Source organism: Coturnix japonica, chromosome 18 (genome assembly GCF_054131305.1).
Source record: "Coturnix japonica strain WE chromosome 18, WE-NBRP24, whole genome shotgun sequence".
Taxonomy (NCBI): domain Eukaryota; kingdom Metazoa; phylum Chordata; class Aves; order Galliformes; family Phasianidae; genus Coturnix; species Coturnix japonica.
The window spans coordinates 11940018-11957247 of NC_140680.1; the positions used below are offsets into that span (position 1 = coordinate 11940018).

The window sequence follows — 17230 nt, forward strand, 5'->3', positions numbered from 1 at the left end:
CGTATTTAGAGACATCAGAATCAATAGCCTCATTGTGTGTGGTTCAGATTTGCCGTAATGTCTTCGGTCTTAAGGCCACAACTTACAAAATTCTTTATGGAGGAGATTAAGGGATGTTATCTGCCTTTCTTTACTAGGAGAGTGGTGAGGTCCTGGAACAAGCTGCCCAGGGATGTTGTGGATGCTCCGTCCCTGGAGGTGTTCAAGGCCAGATTGGATGGGGCCATGGGCAACCTGCCAGGCAGGGAGGTTGGAGCTGCATGATCCTTGAGCTCCCTTCTAACCCGGGTCATTCTGTGATTCATAAATAACTGCTGATCCTGCATCAGGACTGGACTGGACTTGAACTAGAATATCTCTTTAAAAACAGTATTGTTCATTGGGTTCTTGAAAACATACAAAAAGACTAAAATGTTGCTACTTCAAACTTTAATTTCTTTGTGGTTCCTATTACCTTTACATATTGAATGTGTGTTCAGCTGATGCTTATCATCTTAGTGTTTCAATTTGCTTATCTGTCTTTTAGCTTTATTTGGGCCCTAGGTGGTTGAGTGCTCTCCTGGATCAGAGAGATGTTGTGGTAAAGGATCTGTATTAAATGTTTTTCAGGGTTTGGAAGTTCAGTAAGCCATGATACGTAGTTAACCTGCTATTAGTTTTGACAGCCTAAAATGGTACATAAGCTATTAAATTGGCCTGTGATGTGACAAAAAGCTTTGAGTTTTGTTCCCATTTGCTAACGTTGCTGTTTTTAGTTTATAATTTAACTCCACACCTTTAGTTTCACATTATTATGTGAATAAGTCAACTTTAGGAGGCTGCCTTTCACTTTTTCTGTAATATTCACTTGTATGGATTCTTTTTTTTCTGAGTAGGTCAAAGCTAAATTGGAAAGTAATCTGTACGAATGCGGCCCTCCATGATCAGCCTGTTCCCTGTGCAGCTGTAAACTTGGTTCAGATGACACGTTTTTGGTGGCTCGGTAAAAGTCCAGGGTGGTGCTTGATGTAAAATTAGTGAGTGAGCTGGCATTTCTGAGTCACTGCTGAAGTAATGTGATAGGCTTTGTGTTGAATTCCGTGTTGTCGTAGACTTAGGTTACGTTTGCAGAAGAAATATGCAGCCATCACAGGCCAAGCATTATGTGCAAAAGGCAGATGATTTTTCTGTCCTCATGAGCTGCATACCAACATTTTAATATGACGGAGTGCAGAAGCGCACATACTTCAAATAGCTGGTAGGAGTGTGAGCTCTAAGAACATTTTGCAGCTGAGAAGAATGCTGGTCACCTGCTGTGCCAGGGCTCTGTTACAGCTTTGTCTCTGAATAACTGATAACAGCAGTCCTGGATGTTCTGCAGCTCTTCTAGCAGCGAGTTCACTCAATTCCTGCTTTGAATAACTCTGTGGTTGTGATGCAGGATGTAAACATTACATAGGAACTGCTTGTAAGCTGCGTGAGGCTTAGGATCTGCAAGCAAATTACACTTGAGTTGTCCAATTTCTATTGGTGTAAATGCATCAGTGTTTTGAAAATCAAACCAGCAAAGGCCCAACCAAGTGTCTCTGCACTGTCTGCAAACAGCTGCATGGGTAAAAGGAGTTGCAGTTCTACTTCTGGAGCTCTGGATATTGAAATCTAGAGTATTATGCAACTTGGCAACTTCCTTTTTTAATCTTGTTAGACAAGTATGTTTCGTGCTTTGCGTCCCTTGTAAAATTTCTAGGGGAGTTTTACTGAGAAAGCTCTGAGATATTTTCAAAGCAAACAAGGAATATTCAGAAACGTTTTCAAAGTGATTATTAAGGAGGTTGGAGCAGGAAGATGGGCTTGGTCTTGTAGCCAGGTGAAAAACTGCCCATCATATCTTTCTTTAGCTTTTTAAATTCCCTTTTCCTACAGCAGGATCTCCTGATTCTTATTCTCCTGAAAGGTCACTGTGTTCTGCTAATGCAGCACAAAACTCTTTTACTTAAGGCTGACGACAGTATTAAAGCATTTACAGTTAGCTAAGATAGTTGGTTGTCTTATAAAAGTAATTCCTCTAGAAGTACGAGGTGTGATTGTAACTTAATGTTTTTCCCAGCTGGTTTCTGTTGCAGACATGTAGGTCACTCTGAGTTTAGATTGTTGTTTGTGTTAAAATGTAACAACTTTGTTGGCAACTATTACCTTCCTTAGCTTTTGTGATCTGTTAAACATGTGATCTTAAAATGCGAGAGCTCATTTTAAGCACCTTCCACGCATAGAAAGGTGAGAAACCGTCTAAATAGTAACAGGATTAAGAGGGTAGGTCTGCGTAATCCAAATGCTCACTTGAATTTGAGGTGGGTGAGAATGTTGTCACTGTTTTTGAGCTACTTGGATGTATATGGATGAGAAGAGCCTGTGGATTTCTTGTCAGCATTATGAATGTGACAGCTGCCATCCTCATTATTATTATTATTATTATTATTATTATTATTATTATTATTATTATTATTATTATTATTATTATTATTATTATTATTATTATTATTATTATTATTATTATTATTTTCCTCCTCCATCTTCTAGTTCAGTTGTTACTCCCCATAGCCATGTCCTAACTGCTTTGCTGCTACTTCTCTTAGCCACACCTTGTTATGACTGTGCAGGAATGTATTGGCACTCCCTCACGTTGTGGAGTGGAAGTGTTACAAAGCCATGCTTTCATACATTTTGCAAGCTTGACCAATTGCCCAAGTAGAATCATATTTTTAAATGGAGAGCAAACAGTCTTAGAACTTTTAGAACTGATTGTAATGTTTGCACAAATGCTAAATGCTCAAAGCGCTTAAACCCCTGAGAATTTATTTGTGGAGTTAGGCATTAGGATCCACTACAATTTGTTCTGATTTTACATTAGAAACCCTTCCTCCTTGAATGGTTGTAAGTGGAAAGGGAAGAGCTGGAGGAGCTGCTGCCATCAGCTCCAGTACAGCTGGCTAGGGGAGAACTTCGAGTTAATGAACAGCATGTTTTCCTTAGTGCTTCTAATTGTACAAGCTGTAAAGAGAATGGTAAAATCTTGATAAATAGGGTGAATGATTGCTTCGATATTCATTGCAGTTTCTAGCTCTTGTAGCCTTAAGCAGTGCATGCAAATAAGACGTGCTTCAGCCGAGGAGTAGAGGCTTTTGGATTAATCCTGCTTCACAAATAAGGAAAACTGCAAGTATTGTAGTGTCAAACTAACTTGCAATGGGTTGATAATAGTTACAGCTCTAGATCTGCTGACTCCCAGTCTTTATTTGTTGCCTGCTAGCTCATGTAATGTCTGCATTATACTTACTAATATGGTAAATACATATCAGTAACTTACACTATAATTACAGTCTTACAGTTAACTGTCAGTTGCTTATTGCCAATAGTATGCTCAAGTTTGACTGAAATATAAGTAGGATCCTACTGTTACTAAGCTGGGGAGGATTGAAATCCTCTCGACAACTACTTTATTTTTCAATGTGCCTGTAATTGTTCTTGTTTACTGGTCATTTTCTTGGGGTACGTGGATTCATCCATCTAGACTTGAGCTTTTCTGTATAGAAGTGGTTCCTTGCTAGTTTAGTATTAGCCATTATGATGGTAAATGATCTGTCATCTGATATATCCAGCGAAAGGGTAAATAACTGTCTAACGCTAGTCCATTGGTATCTGACCTTCCTGTAAACTCCCTTGCTCTGGTTCCAGGATCATTTAATTTTCTCTATATTTAAGATTTATTTTGGTTTGCATAAGCAAGATCTTCAGAGCAATGAACATTTTCATTGTTTTATGTAAGGGACAGTTAACCCTCGCTGCATGAGTTATCCTCCTATTGCTGCTTAAGAGATGTCCTGCTGATAACTGCTTTAAGAACAGCATTTAGTGTGTCATTATTACAAGCAAGGTGATGATTATTATCTCCAGTCCTGCAAGGACTTGTCCTCTGCCCAGTTAGCAGAAGATGTGTGACAGAATAGTCTTGAGAATGCAAAGGAAAACTGTATTTTCACATTATCTGGCTCTGCAGCAGTGTGGCCATGCCTGCCAAGCTGTTGTCATAGCACTTGGTTCCTAGGGCTTTCCTCCTTCCTTTAGAAACTAAGAAAAAGCATTACTGTGATTTTTCTTTTTTAATTCAGCAATAAAAATAGTTGTAGTCTTTGGGGTGTGTAATTCAGTATTGGTGATAAGCATCTCTGAAATATCATGCTCTGTTATCTCATGTACAGTGATATGTCATTCTCCTGTTTGAATATTCAGTTAGTGGAGTAATCAAAAGTAAGCAAATACTACAAGCTGTAGTTTATATAAAGATTTAATGTAAGGTAATTACAACCCAGTGCACATTTCATCAACATACTCCTTAAAGTGATGCTTTTGTTAGTGCTCATTCAAATAGATTGTTACCCTTCTGTGCACCATGGAAGGTAACAACATTGTGTTCTATAGTAGTGAATATGGCCTTATGTATTTTCAGGGAATTGAAATGGTGTGTGTATGTGTGTTCAAGAACTTGTATCTACTTGAAGTAGTTTTAAAAGATAGTTTCACATTGCCTTGCCAGAACTAAAACTAGGCCTATGCTTTCTTGGTAAGTAAATGAAACTAGTCAAAGCTTGTCTGACCTACATCTCTGCCACCAAGTCAAATGGATCAAGGTGCTCAGCTCAGTTCCGTGTTAGTATTTTGATTATTTGTATATTTCTTAATCAGGGTGTAATTGCTTTCAAAGCATATTGAAAATGCGGATGAGATGTTGAAGCATGAATGAAGCATCGCTTTGTAGGCTGATAGTTTAGAGCCCAAAAATGTGGACATGCGATTGAGTCTCCTCCTGTCATTGCTCTGAAATCTCACACTGTCAGCACTGCAGTGAGTTATGGAAACAGTCAAAGCCACGGAAATCTTAGGTTGTAGTTTCACTGTCAGAGTAAATGTGGGCTGAGGTTTCACAGCCTTCTGTCTGCCACAGCCTGCTGGCACTTTCTGCTTGATCAGAGTATCTCTCAGGCTAACCAGTTGTTTTTGCCAATTTAATTCCCCACTGGCTCAGTTCCCTGGTATAGTTAATTCCATGGTTGCACAAATGTTCACACTGGCATAAAGGGATGAATTTTGGTAAGAGTGACTGGGGAGGAGGGGTGGGGAAGAGTACAAGTTTAAGTACTTGAGCTGTGCTGTTAGGAAGCAACTTCACAGGCAGTTTGAGGAGCTCTTGGTGCTAACTTCTACTGAAGGACAACACCCCACTCTTATACCTGGCCATTTGTAGTCTGTGCATTCCTTCTTGTTGCCTTTGTTAGTTCAGTATTAACTTGTGCTAGCTTGCTGATATGGCTTCAAAACAAACAGAAACCAACCACTGCCTTTTGTGGTTAACATTCAAGTTGGCAGTGTGCTGCAAAAGCAGCTGCTTATGGCCCTGTAAGTCCTTGTGTTGATAGGGGAAAGGACGGGAAGATTGGGTGGGACTTTTTATGATAATGCACTTAACTCATTTTGGAAGCTGCTCTGTTAGTGGTTTGTTGCTTGCAAAGCTTCTCTAAAAGGTGACAAATTGAAGTTCTTGGTTGAGATTTATTAAGGTTGCTGCTCTTTTTTGGATATCACTAGTTCAGGCTCCTGATCTAACCCTGCCATATTTGTATCACTGTTCTGCAGGGGGATGTGAATTATCAGGCTGGGTTTTGCTTTCAGGTCCCAAATTAGTAAGAGAGGATGTAAATTGAAATAGACAGCTGTCTTGTGTGGTCCTGTTTTGAATGATCCCAGCTGGAAGTGCTCTTGGGATGTGACAGCTATGCAGATCTTTGTGTGAGAAAGATGCTTTCTTTTCAATTTAAAAGTGTAGCTAATTATATTAGAAGTACTGGTGGCATGTTATTACAGAGTGGTAAGAGAGGTATTCTTTGTTATCCAAAAGATGCAATCTATTTTAAATACGTTTGTTTTGTCATTTAAAATCAGACAATTGTGACAAAAGCAGCATCTTTAGAGTGTATTTGTGTGTTTTAGGATAACTACCACTCTGATGTTGTGTACTCTTCCCTCCCTTCCTCCAGGTAATATCCCATCCTAAATGTTTAAATACCAATTGCACACCTAATAGATATTACCTGATACATTTGGGATACAATTAGAAATATTAGTTGTATTCAGCCTGTGTAATGAGATGGACCTGCATTTTCTGAATCTATTGTAATAATAATGAGACCCAGTGGGAATTAGGGAGCATGGTTTTGGCTTGCTTGGTCCTGACTTGTAACAATAACTGTTATTCTTGTTGGTTGATCACCAATCCCTCACGTGGTATAGAAGCAGTCTCTATACATACAGCCTATTCAGTGTTCCCTAAAGACAAAACTTTGTTTAGTGTAGAACTGCATCCCTTTGTGATTCTTGGGAGGGACTTAGTGCTCAATGGCACTATTCACTTGAAGATTTCTGTAGATCCATTTTGAATGTGAAAAGACTTTTGATAACATTTGATTTCATTGGAGTTGCTCTAGATAGATGCCTACTGCTGTGAAATAACTTCTTGTTAACATATATATCTGTGAAGAGAGCTGGTACCTTGGTGATTGCTGTCACTTTTAATTGTTCCTCCTTTGGTGATTACTTAGTGTAGCTATTCCTTCATTTAAAGAGAGGTGGAGAGAAGCCCTCCCTTCAAAGTTGTTTACTGTATAAGTGACTTATCACAGCAGTCTCTTTTCACCAAATAGATGTTTGTGTTCCTTGGGACAGCTTGAAAACTTAGTGCTAATAGACTACTAATTAGAAAGTGGATTCTCTTAGCCTTTAAACTGCCAGTGTCAGGTTTTTTGTTAATTACCAAGTGTAATCTACTTTTGCAACTACCTACATGAGATCATAAATTTCTGGTAATCTTACTATTAGTGAATTGAATGAATTGCTCCACAATGGAACCACAGTGAAATTGGTTTGTTTTAAGTGCTTTGTTTAATTTGAAATTATCTCTTATATGTGGACAGGAACTAGAAACTGGGGCTCCAAGGCACGTGAAACAGCTCATGTTACCTTTTTAGGCCATAGGAGTTACTTGATCTCCTGGAGGAACCAGTTTAACGAATGATACCTATGAAAGGAGAGGAAGCATCATTATAACCCCAAATAAACAGGGCTTGACGTTTTGAAAGTTAAATTGTATGTAATCTGCCAGACTCATTCCAAAAAAAGAACTCTTGGTTTATCTACAAATGCCTGTTGGTGAACCTCTGGGATCTCAGTTTGCCAAGCTACCCTTTTTATGTAATGAGAGATAGCAGTTTCAAAAATACAATGAATGTTAATATTGTAATTCTGATATCTATCTATATATCTTTATCTATATATATCTTAATACTTCACTTACTCTGAGTGGTGTTTTCTTATTGCTTGTGCCCATTTCATTTTGGATATTCTGCTGTGAATAGCTGTAGATGGGCAATTAGCTGTTAATTATTAATCACTGTTTCCTTATAGGTTATTTGTCCCTATGTAATACGATAACATAGGGATTTCTGGGTTGTTACCTGCCTTCGTGGGAAACTGAATGGCAAAAGAAAATAGGTGCTAAGCTAATTTAATCTATTTAGGATTGTGATGACTGTTTTTTATTCTTAGGCTTACTGCAGGGAAGGAATGTGGTCATTCCCATTCATTAAAGGATGGGCAATCTGAAGCAGGAAAATATGAGATTTTTAACAAGTGTCTGCAATATAGTAAACTGAAAGCTAATCTGAGTTGTTCTGCCATTTGTAAGGACACCAGTTAAATTTAAGCTTTTAAGCTTTTAATGCATATTCAATTCCTATACATGAGAAAACACTTTTTTAGTGTGAGGGTGTATTCTGAATACTGAATGGATCAGGGATACTGGGGCAGCCGCTGATTGCCTGAACCAGATGTCAGCAAAACTTTCTTATTACACTAAAAACAACAGGAGGAGCCAACAGGTTTACAAGAACCTCAAGCTGATGAAGAGAAAAATACTTCTTTATGGGTCTGTGGTAAGAGATGTTCGTGTGATATGAATGGTTTCAGTCTTCTGAACTCATTACAAGAGAGATGCATACAGTGCTGAACCTTGACTCTTTTTCTTCCGGATGTTTTTGGGTAAGTCTCTTGCCAGTGTCCCATTTTAAAACTGGGTGGATAGCAGGGCTGTAGGCTGAGCACCAAATAACACAAGAAAGGCTGAATGAATGAGCACTATGCTGGGAAGCTTTTTCAGACCATATTATCAAACTGAGTCAGCCAGTCCAAATACCTGTGAAACTGGAACTTAGAGCTGAAGGAGTGAAGTCAGAGCAAGAATAGGAAGAGGGCTGTATTGCTTTCTGTTCACCCACCAAGTGTGGGTGTTGGAGAGGCAATGTGTACAGGAAATGTGATAGCAAAGAGTGATATGTAGGTTGGATATGTGTTAAAGCCTGTCCTTGTGCTCAGCTCTGCTTGTGTTAAAAAGCAGAGAGTACTCACTGGGAGCCTGAAGTCTTTATTTCCAGTTTAATTTTTAAGATGTTGAATTTCTTATTTTTAAATGTTAGTTAGGTGACCTGCAGGGAAAGACTTTGGTTTGCAACTTTCTTTCTTAGCAAAAGGGATGTAGTATTGGAGAGACTGAAACACAAATTTCAGTGGCTTTGATTACATTCCTGTTTATGGTTCAGTGTAATGGAGTCAAGAAAAAAGTTCTGAGGCTGCATGGAATATGTCTGGATTGTACTTAAGGATGACATCACTCTTAAATTGCCTGATAAATAAGGCGGTCTGTTGTGGATTGGATTTCAGTATTGGATAAGAAACACTGCAGATGCATTAGAGCTGTTGGGTGTAGCAGTTACTGCAGGGCTCCATGGCAAAATTCAGCATGAAGCAGTGAGGAAGCAGTAGGCTGTAAGGACCCAATATTGAGAATGGAAGCTGATCAACTTTTCTGTCAGACATCAGCATTCAGTTTTTAGTTTTATTTCATTTTCATGAAATGAGATATTGAGAGGGTTTTTTTCTGAACATCAGCAGCTGTGAAATTAATTCTAGACTGTTTACAAATAAGATCAGTCAATGAGAATGTGATTCATCTTAGAAAAACAAAGATGTTGGTTTCAGTTGTCTTTCTGTTACTGAATATCTCCTGCATAGCAAGTTCCTCTGAAAGGCATGTGAATAATGACCGTGTAATTGGATAACTTTGTGTAAACTATTTCCACCTCCTCTTCTCCCACTGCAAAAAGTGCAGTGCAGCTTCTATCCTGGTCTTAAGACATTTTCTAGGACACAAGGCTATACTAAAACAGTACTTGCAGGTGTTTAGTTGCTTCACCTGCTGCTTAGACAACACATCCAGATTCTGAGATGCATTTCTCAGGCTTTCATAGGTAATATATGTCTGATAGCCAACTACATTGCAGATGAAGTGCAGAGCTGTACTCAGAATGTTTGCAGATGAAGGTTCATGTTGTGAAGTCCAGGAGTCCACGTGGTATTGCAGTGCCAGAGTGATTATATAGTAGCAGCGAATGATCGGCCTGTAATATAAGCTTCAATGTCATTGTTTAAATTTTAATCATCACTCCCTAGTGGAACAGCTAGCTTGTGTTTAGAGTTATGCTTGGAATTAGAGCAAGCTTTTAATGGTGCACAGCCTGCAATGAAGGGGATAGCTGAAACTGCAAGGATCATTAAGCATGGTCCCATCAAGGAGGGCTGGGTTTTGACACTACTGAAGTGTGTATTATTGAGTATCTATTGCTCTGTCCACACCATGTATTCTGCCAGCTGATGTATTCAAATCAGACTTAATTCTTTGAACTAAAAAATCTTGAATTGTTTGTAAGTTGGTGTGAATGGCAATACCAAATGGTTTGTAGGTGCATAACTACCAGGCACTATTCACTGCTTTCCAGACTAAAAATGGTTTTAATTGTAATGTACCTTATACATATATATATATATATATACCTAATATACCTTAAGTATGTATTTCTGAGTAAGACCTGGCTGCTCTTGGAGTTGCTGCCCTCACAACAGTAACACTTTATGCAACAGTCATTAAAGCTCACTGGCTGTACTTTGGAGGCTCTGTGTCTGCCAAGGATTTCTGTGCACACTAAAACAACTGGGCTGTGAGCTTGGAAATGTTATCTTAATGCTTCATGCTTACAAAGAGGGCAGCAGTGTTAGATATCGTTCTCAGGAGGAGTCTTATGCAATGTGTTACATACACCTGAAAGGAGCTCTCAGTTTTCAAGGGAAGTTTCTCTTGAAGTTGAATGAATGCAAGTACAAGAAAACACCATGGACTGGAAGGTGTAAATTAGGTTGAAGTCTGATTGTTTTATCCTGTCACGGAAAATAGTGGCTTTTTAGTTTTGCGTTGTAATTGAATCTAGCCATGTTTATTGGGGTTTACTTTTTTGTACTGCTTTTTTTCTCACGTAAGGAGCAATGACTGCAGCAAATCAATCCTAAACATTTCTCTTGCTCTTTGTACTGCTTTGTGAAACGTTTTCACAAGCCGTGTTGGCTGGTTGGATCACTCCCATGAAAATAATGGGAGATGGAGCACCTGACTGAAAACGGGTTGTGATTTTTGCTGTGTCTTGAAGGAGGAAGGCCAGTCTGCCCGGATTCTGTAAAGAAATGCAGTTGACTTTAAAGTATTTTTATGACTGTTGTAGATTGCTTTTGTTGCAGAAGAAAAATCTGAAGTGTAGGAAGACAAACTTATTCAAGTTCTGTCATTCCTTTATTATTATTATTAACTCTAAGGCTGCTATTATTTAAGTATAGCGTACTGAACTTTGGAAATCCGTGGCAATAGAGCCTATGAAGCAGGGTTAAATCTGATAAGCCAGGTGTGTGCTCAGAGGAGTGCAAGGAGACAGGAAGCTCATAAAACTTGCCTAGGATGTGTTGCCTGTCTGAATGAAAAAGTGTTTGTGTTAGCAAGGAACTCTCCTACCAGAGTGTCAATCGTTGCCTAAAAGGCAGCTCTTTTCACTTGTTTGTGAAACTGGTTTTTGTGCTGAAGGTGGATCTCATTCATCACAAGAATGGTTTAGATGTAATTTTACTCTAATTTCAACTAAGATTTGAACCGAGTACTAATACTGAAGAACGCTTTAAAATCACTGTGGTATTATTTCCACTGTAAGGTTAATGGAAGCGTTTTGAGTGATGTTAACTTTTTAATAAAGAAGGTGTTTGAATGGTGTGGTACTTAAAATGAAAACACCGAGTGTTTTAAAATGTAACTGTGGAAATGTGCACTTGAAGTGAAGATGTCGCATTGATGAATATTAGATGTTAACTGGAGAATGTGATGTGGTGAGTGTTTGGAACTATAACCATGTAAAGAATGGAGAAATACCGGAATAGAGCTGGTCTGTGGATGAAAAGATGCTGTGTGTAGAAGTGGTACAAGACCACAGTTGGTGGTATTATCGTGTCAGAATCTTCACCTATTGGAGGAATAAGAGATACAGCCACTCTGTAGTTGTTGACAAATTACAGTATTTAAAGCAGCTGTGTATCTGCTTGTGTAAACCACAAAGGGGTGCTTTCATAGGAAAATTCAGCAGTGTTAATGCATCACTGCAGGGAATCCATAATAGGAGAGATGAAATCAGCCTTAAATTAAGGGGTGGAACTGTTCATTCCTTGCTTTAAGACTACCATGTAATTGGTTGCTTCACGTTCCCAACATCTGTAAAAGTTACTCCAGCAATAGCATAGCAATTATATAAAGCACTAAGAAGATAGCAAGCTGCAATTGGTAACTTCTACAGCAGGCCTCAGTGTGTTATGGTTGTTTCTGTAAATAATAAAGCTTCCAAGCACTCTAGCGGGATTCAGTTTGATTCTTATGTCACTGTCCTTTTTGAAAGGGTGTTTGTGTGGTGGATTTGAGGTTATCTTGTTTACTTGGTAGTCTTCTGTGATTAGCAGTTGTAAGGCACAGGAAATAGCTTTATAGTTCCTTCCTCCCTCAAGTCGTAATTCATTTGTGGCCATCAGGATGTTTTTCTTGGCTTATCTCTTTCTGTGCAGTTTGCCTTGCACATCTGCCACATAAATTATGAAACTTAACTTGAAAAGCTGGAAATGTATTTCAGCTCCTACTGTAATGAAGATGGTGGTGCCGGTCAAAAAGAACATAATTGCTGCTTGCATGGAAGATGTGTAATAATATCCAGTATTTGTGTAACAAATTGTCTGGTGTCATATTTGTAATGCTTCTAAGGAGTGGTTTAAAAATAAGGAACTTAAATGGTCAAGTATCATCTTGTGTTGAGCTGTTACCTTTGTGTAACCTGAGGCATTTCACCAGGCGTTTCAGCAGATGGGTACCCATCTGTTTCTTCATTGAATGTGGACTTCTGGCTTCGTCTTTGAGATCCATATGTTTCATCTGCAAGGCTCTAAATCTAAGCTGCATGTTTTATAACAAAAGTGACATTAGTGACAGGAGCAAAATGAAAATGCATTAAGTTCATTGCATGCTTTTTTTCGTTTGTCTTTGCCAAGCAAAGGCAGAGATTCTGGATCAGATCTAATATCCAAGTTCACACCATTCATATTCAGAGGGTGTGTAGTGTGTAGTGTGTATTTCCTGAATAACTGTTAGCAGTACTAGGTGCATGAATTCCAAAATCTTTTTTTAATATGATCAATTCAAATGTTCCTCTGAAAGTATTTCATGCTCAGATGGATAAATTCAATGATATACATATTTTTTTAAAACTGAGAAATAAAAATGCATCTGGAAACTAATGAACAGTTTATTAGATGGCGAGATTGTAGCATCTGGGCATGGGGAAGGCAAGCTGTACTCTGAGGAGCTGCGTAGCTCTTTGTGTTACTGTGAACTCTCAGTAGCTGCTGTTAACTTCCTAACACATGTTAAGACAAGAACACTGAATAGGAAGGTAACTTTTCAACATTCTCAAGGCTTTTCATCTCTTTCTACTCCTGCTGCACAGGAACCTTTTAATCTAAATACTAAAAATAGCTCAGATGGATGACTCAGAGAGGATGAGTGGTGGGAATAAGAAAGTTCCCTCCAGGGGCTGTCTCGTAATGCCTTTCCTCTGTGGATGGGGATCTTCTAGATAACAAATTATTGGGAAAACATCACTGGTGTCTGTCTTATCACTTCTCCAAATGTTCAGTGCTCACTCATATATTTTATAGTGCATCCATTTATTCTTTTATGGGAAAACAAACAAATGTGGTTGCTAACATCTCAAACGTGTTTTCATTCTCTGTATTGCTCTTTTGTGAAAACGTTTGAAAATCTCTTTGGTCAGCATCCCCAGAACAAACAGCAGAGGTTAGATGAATTGCTCATGGGTGCTTACCTAGACTTGTGGAAGACTGCTAGTTTTGTAGCTGCAAATAGAGCAGACAAGCTGGCAGGTTAGGAGGAAATAAGCTGCTAAACACAAAACTGGCATTTGAGCTGTAGGAGCAGCGTGTCAGCTCAGCCTCCAGATCTAAGTTACTGCTGCCTTTGTCCAGAGGTTTTCAGTTGAGATTGCCACGATGCTGGTAGCAAACAATCTCTTGTTTTATACACTTTACCAGAAAAACCATTGCAATGTTGAGACAGAGAATCACAATGACTAAATGACCAGCTGTGCATGTTCTTTCTTAATCAGATTCAAAGCAGACTTTCCATATTGTGATCTAAGGATTTCTTAACTATATTTTTTAGATGCCATCCTTTTTTTGCTTGGACAGTGCAGTCTAGTTATTTTTATAAATCCACAGAGCTGATTAAAATGTGATCTTATTGAATTTTGGGATTTCCAAAATCATTACTTTGGAAAAAAAATTCCTTCTTTTTTATGTCACCATGTGAGGTGGTGAGATTTTATTCTGAGTCAGCGACAGCTGTTCTGTCATGGAGCAATTTGAAGTTTGCTGTGCTTTTATTTGCTGTATAAATTACTGGAGATGTGCAGAAGGCTTCCTAAAAATAAAGAAGCTGCTAACAAAATTACAGAAATAATGAGATTAAAGCGTTACTGTATCAGGCTGCCAATTATAAGGATAATGCTGCTAACCACCTAGTTACTTAGAAGGTAACATTATGTGATGTTTGTTTTACTATTGGAATAACACAAGGTTAAAGTATTGCTTTCTTGTAGGACTTTGTTACTGTACAACATACTACAGTACTGTACAATACCATCTTATGCAGCTTATGCTGCCTTGTATTCATGCAGATCCTTCCCTATGAGAGGCATTTTCTTTACAAAACATACTTCCTTTAGTATTGCTATTTGTTTGCATAGCAGTGATGTTTCAACTGTATGTATGATAGTCATGTGTGTAATACATTACTTTTTTCCCCCTCACATTTTGTCTTTAAACAGATATTTTCAGAATAGTCTCATTGGAAACTGTTAATGGTGGTAAAATGTAGAAAGTTTCTCATCTCAGCTTTTAGTATTTTAGTGTTCCCAGTTGTAAAATTAAAAAAAGGAAAACAGAAGGTGCATAATCCAGTGATGTCCTTGGAGTAATAGTTAAAGGCATAATATTATGCACATAGGAGTTCCATGTATACGTGATATTGTAATTGGTTTGAAATATACATTGGGAAAAAAAAAACTAACTATGTAACCAGGTTTTTCATTCCTGCTGCTGGCTCCCTCAGCACAGTGGGCAGCTTCCCAGAGGTTTGAGAAGTGTTTCTAATTAGGCTCACCCTGTCCAATCCAATACCTTTATCATCACTATAAAGGAACTGTTGTAATATACCCTCTCTGTGACTTCTGTTTATTTTAGTTTTCACAAGATTAGACATGGCATTTCACAAATCTTCTGTGGATCTTATGTCCAGAATGGTGCTTGTGTCCTCGGTGACACCACCCACATCAGTAGCAACTCTAATCCTAATGGTGCTTTAATGGAGCAGTGTGACTCGTGCCCCAGGGCATAGTCAGAGCTTTTAAGTTTGAGATCTGTTAGTCTTTGTGATTTCTTAATATGTATTAAAGCAAGTTTCATTCTAAATGGTGGTATATACCAAGTGTCATGAAAGAATTCTATAAGTACCTTCTTATAGCACTTGTTTTCTCTATTACAAATTTCCTATGCAAATACTATTTAAAGATTGCGGTGTGTTAAGGACTAATGCTACCTGAGCATTGAATATAATGTGCGAGGTTCACGTGGCATCTGGAACTCTGAAATGTTGAGATACTGAAGGCAAAAACTCAGGCAACGTATTTTTGGGATGTTTAATCAGTGATATATCTGTTCAGTCTGAGTGTATTAAGATGCAGCGATGCAGCCTATAAGATGCTTTAAACTGTAGCACGCAACCAGAAAGGAATGCAACAGTTTGTAGTGTTGATGTCAAGCCATCTATTTATTTTGAGTATATATTTATGTAACTTCTGGAATATACTTCATATATCCAGTGTTGTTCATGTTCAAAGTTCCTGTAAAGGTGCTTGTTGCAGGATTCCAGTTGTGCAGGGCTTCAATTAACACCTGTGTGTAAATCCAAACGTGCTCCTGCAGGTTGTGTTGAACACTGGCTGCCCTGCGATGCTCTGTCAGCCCCGATCGATGGACATCCATTTGTTTGCAGATCCGGCTGTGTGTGTCCATGGGATCCAGCACCACTTCCCTGGAAGCCGCCCAGTATAAACTAATCACAGAGCCCCCCCTGGTGTCGGAGAGTGGCCTCGGATATTAAATTTATATCAATCACAGGAAGTCTCGGCAATCAAGCCAGTCACTTTTTCCCTTCACATCTGGATGTAAATTATTTTTGTTGTTGTTGCAGAGGTCACAGGAATCATGGGTAGGGCATGGAACGAGGGCCATAGAAAACATGGGAAAGGAAGAATAAAACTGTATTTCCACCTTTTTAGAAGTGGTTATTTTTAAGCGACCTGGAGCCATGCCAAACTACACAACTTTTTATTATTATTATTATTTTTGAAGCTTACATTTGTTGCCGAATTAAATGTGGCTTAAAGTTACTTTGTTTTGGGACTCTCTGTGCCATTACATCTCCTCTTGACGTTTATCAAAGCTATTTCTCCTCATTGCTCTGAACAATAACTCCACTGCAGGACTGTTTTAGAAATAGAGCTTTTCCCCCCAGTTTAGTCAGTTTTAAGTGCACCCTTTTTTATTGTTATCTAGGTTCCCCTGGTTCTCTTTTTATTCACCCTCAGTGCTCTTCCATACCTTGTGCTGCCATTAATTTACAGTTAGTTTGCATCTTTTCATGCATTTTTTCCTATCTTGAGCGTTTTTCTCTAACAAATGAAGGAAATGCTTAACTTTATGCTCTCCCACCCACCCCCATTCTCCTCATCACATCTCAAACAAGTGCTTAAGGAGGGTTATAAAAACGAGCAGAACCTTTCCATTCAGCTCCCTGGCTTGCCTTGCTCAGGACAAGGGAACTAGTGTGCTGAAAGCAGCCCAGCTCTGGAGCCTCTAGCTTTGCTTTTTGTGGCTTTCTTGTTTGTTTTGGGTTTGTTTTTCTTTTAAGTTCTGTGCGTCTGGGAAATAGAAGTTGTATTAGTTTGCATTTGTATGTATGGCAAAGAAAAATGTCAAAAAAACAGGAGCTCGAGGTGCATTGTAAGTTAATATAGATGGATTCTGTGAGCTTGCTGATTATTTATTCAGTCATGTAACTTACGTTCTCTTTAGACACAAAGTTGAATAAAATCACCCATCAGACTATGACAGCAGGAATTCTCATGCTGAGAATCCAAGCTTAAGTTCAGGAATCTTCTTCTGTTTTAACAATTACCTTCTGTGTGCCCTTTTGGACTTAAGGGGATCTCATTCTTGTTTCTACTCCCTGTCCCAAGATTTATGCCAAGTAAAACTGAATGTTCTAACTCCTACATGGACAGAGCGATAACTACTAAGTATCTTGATTTTTCTCCCAGTCCTTTCAAGTTTGGTGGTGGTGGTGGGGGTGTTAAGTAATGAACCCCAACCTCAACATTGCATTACAGTATCACTTAATCCCTTTTACAATTCAACTAATTTGTGTTACTGGATGATGTGCACGTTGGAGATGTCTTGCAGGATTGGTTTCTGAAGCCAACAGCCAAAACTCCATTTTCAAACTTCTCTCCAATTTGTGTACACGTGTAACTTGTACGTTAGTTTGGATGTGCTGCAAAGAATGCAAGGACAACAGGCCATTAGGTTTCCTTTTGGAAAGCAG

General features: G+C 38.6%; 1 protein-coding gene across 2 annotated transcripts in view; it reads left to right on the plus strand.

The window, feature by feature from the left end:
- Positions 1-17230, plus strand: part of CLINT1 (clathrin interactor 1) — a 40726-nt gene that overhangs the window by 1776 nt on the left and 21720 nt on the right. The gene's annotated exons all lie outside the window — the stretch shown is intronic.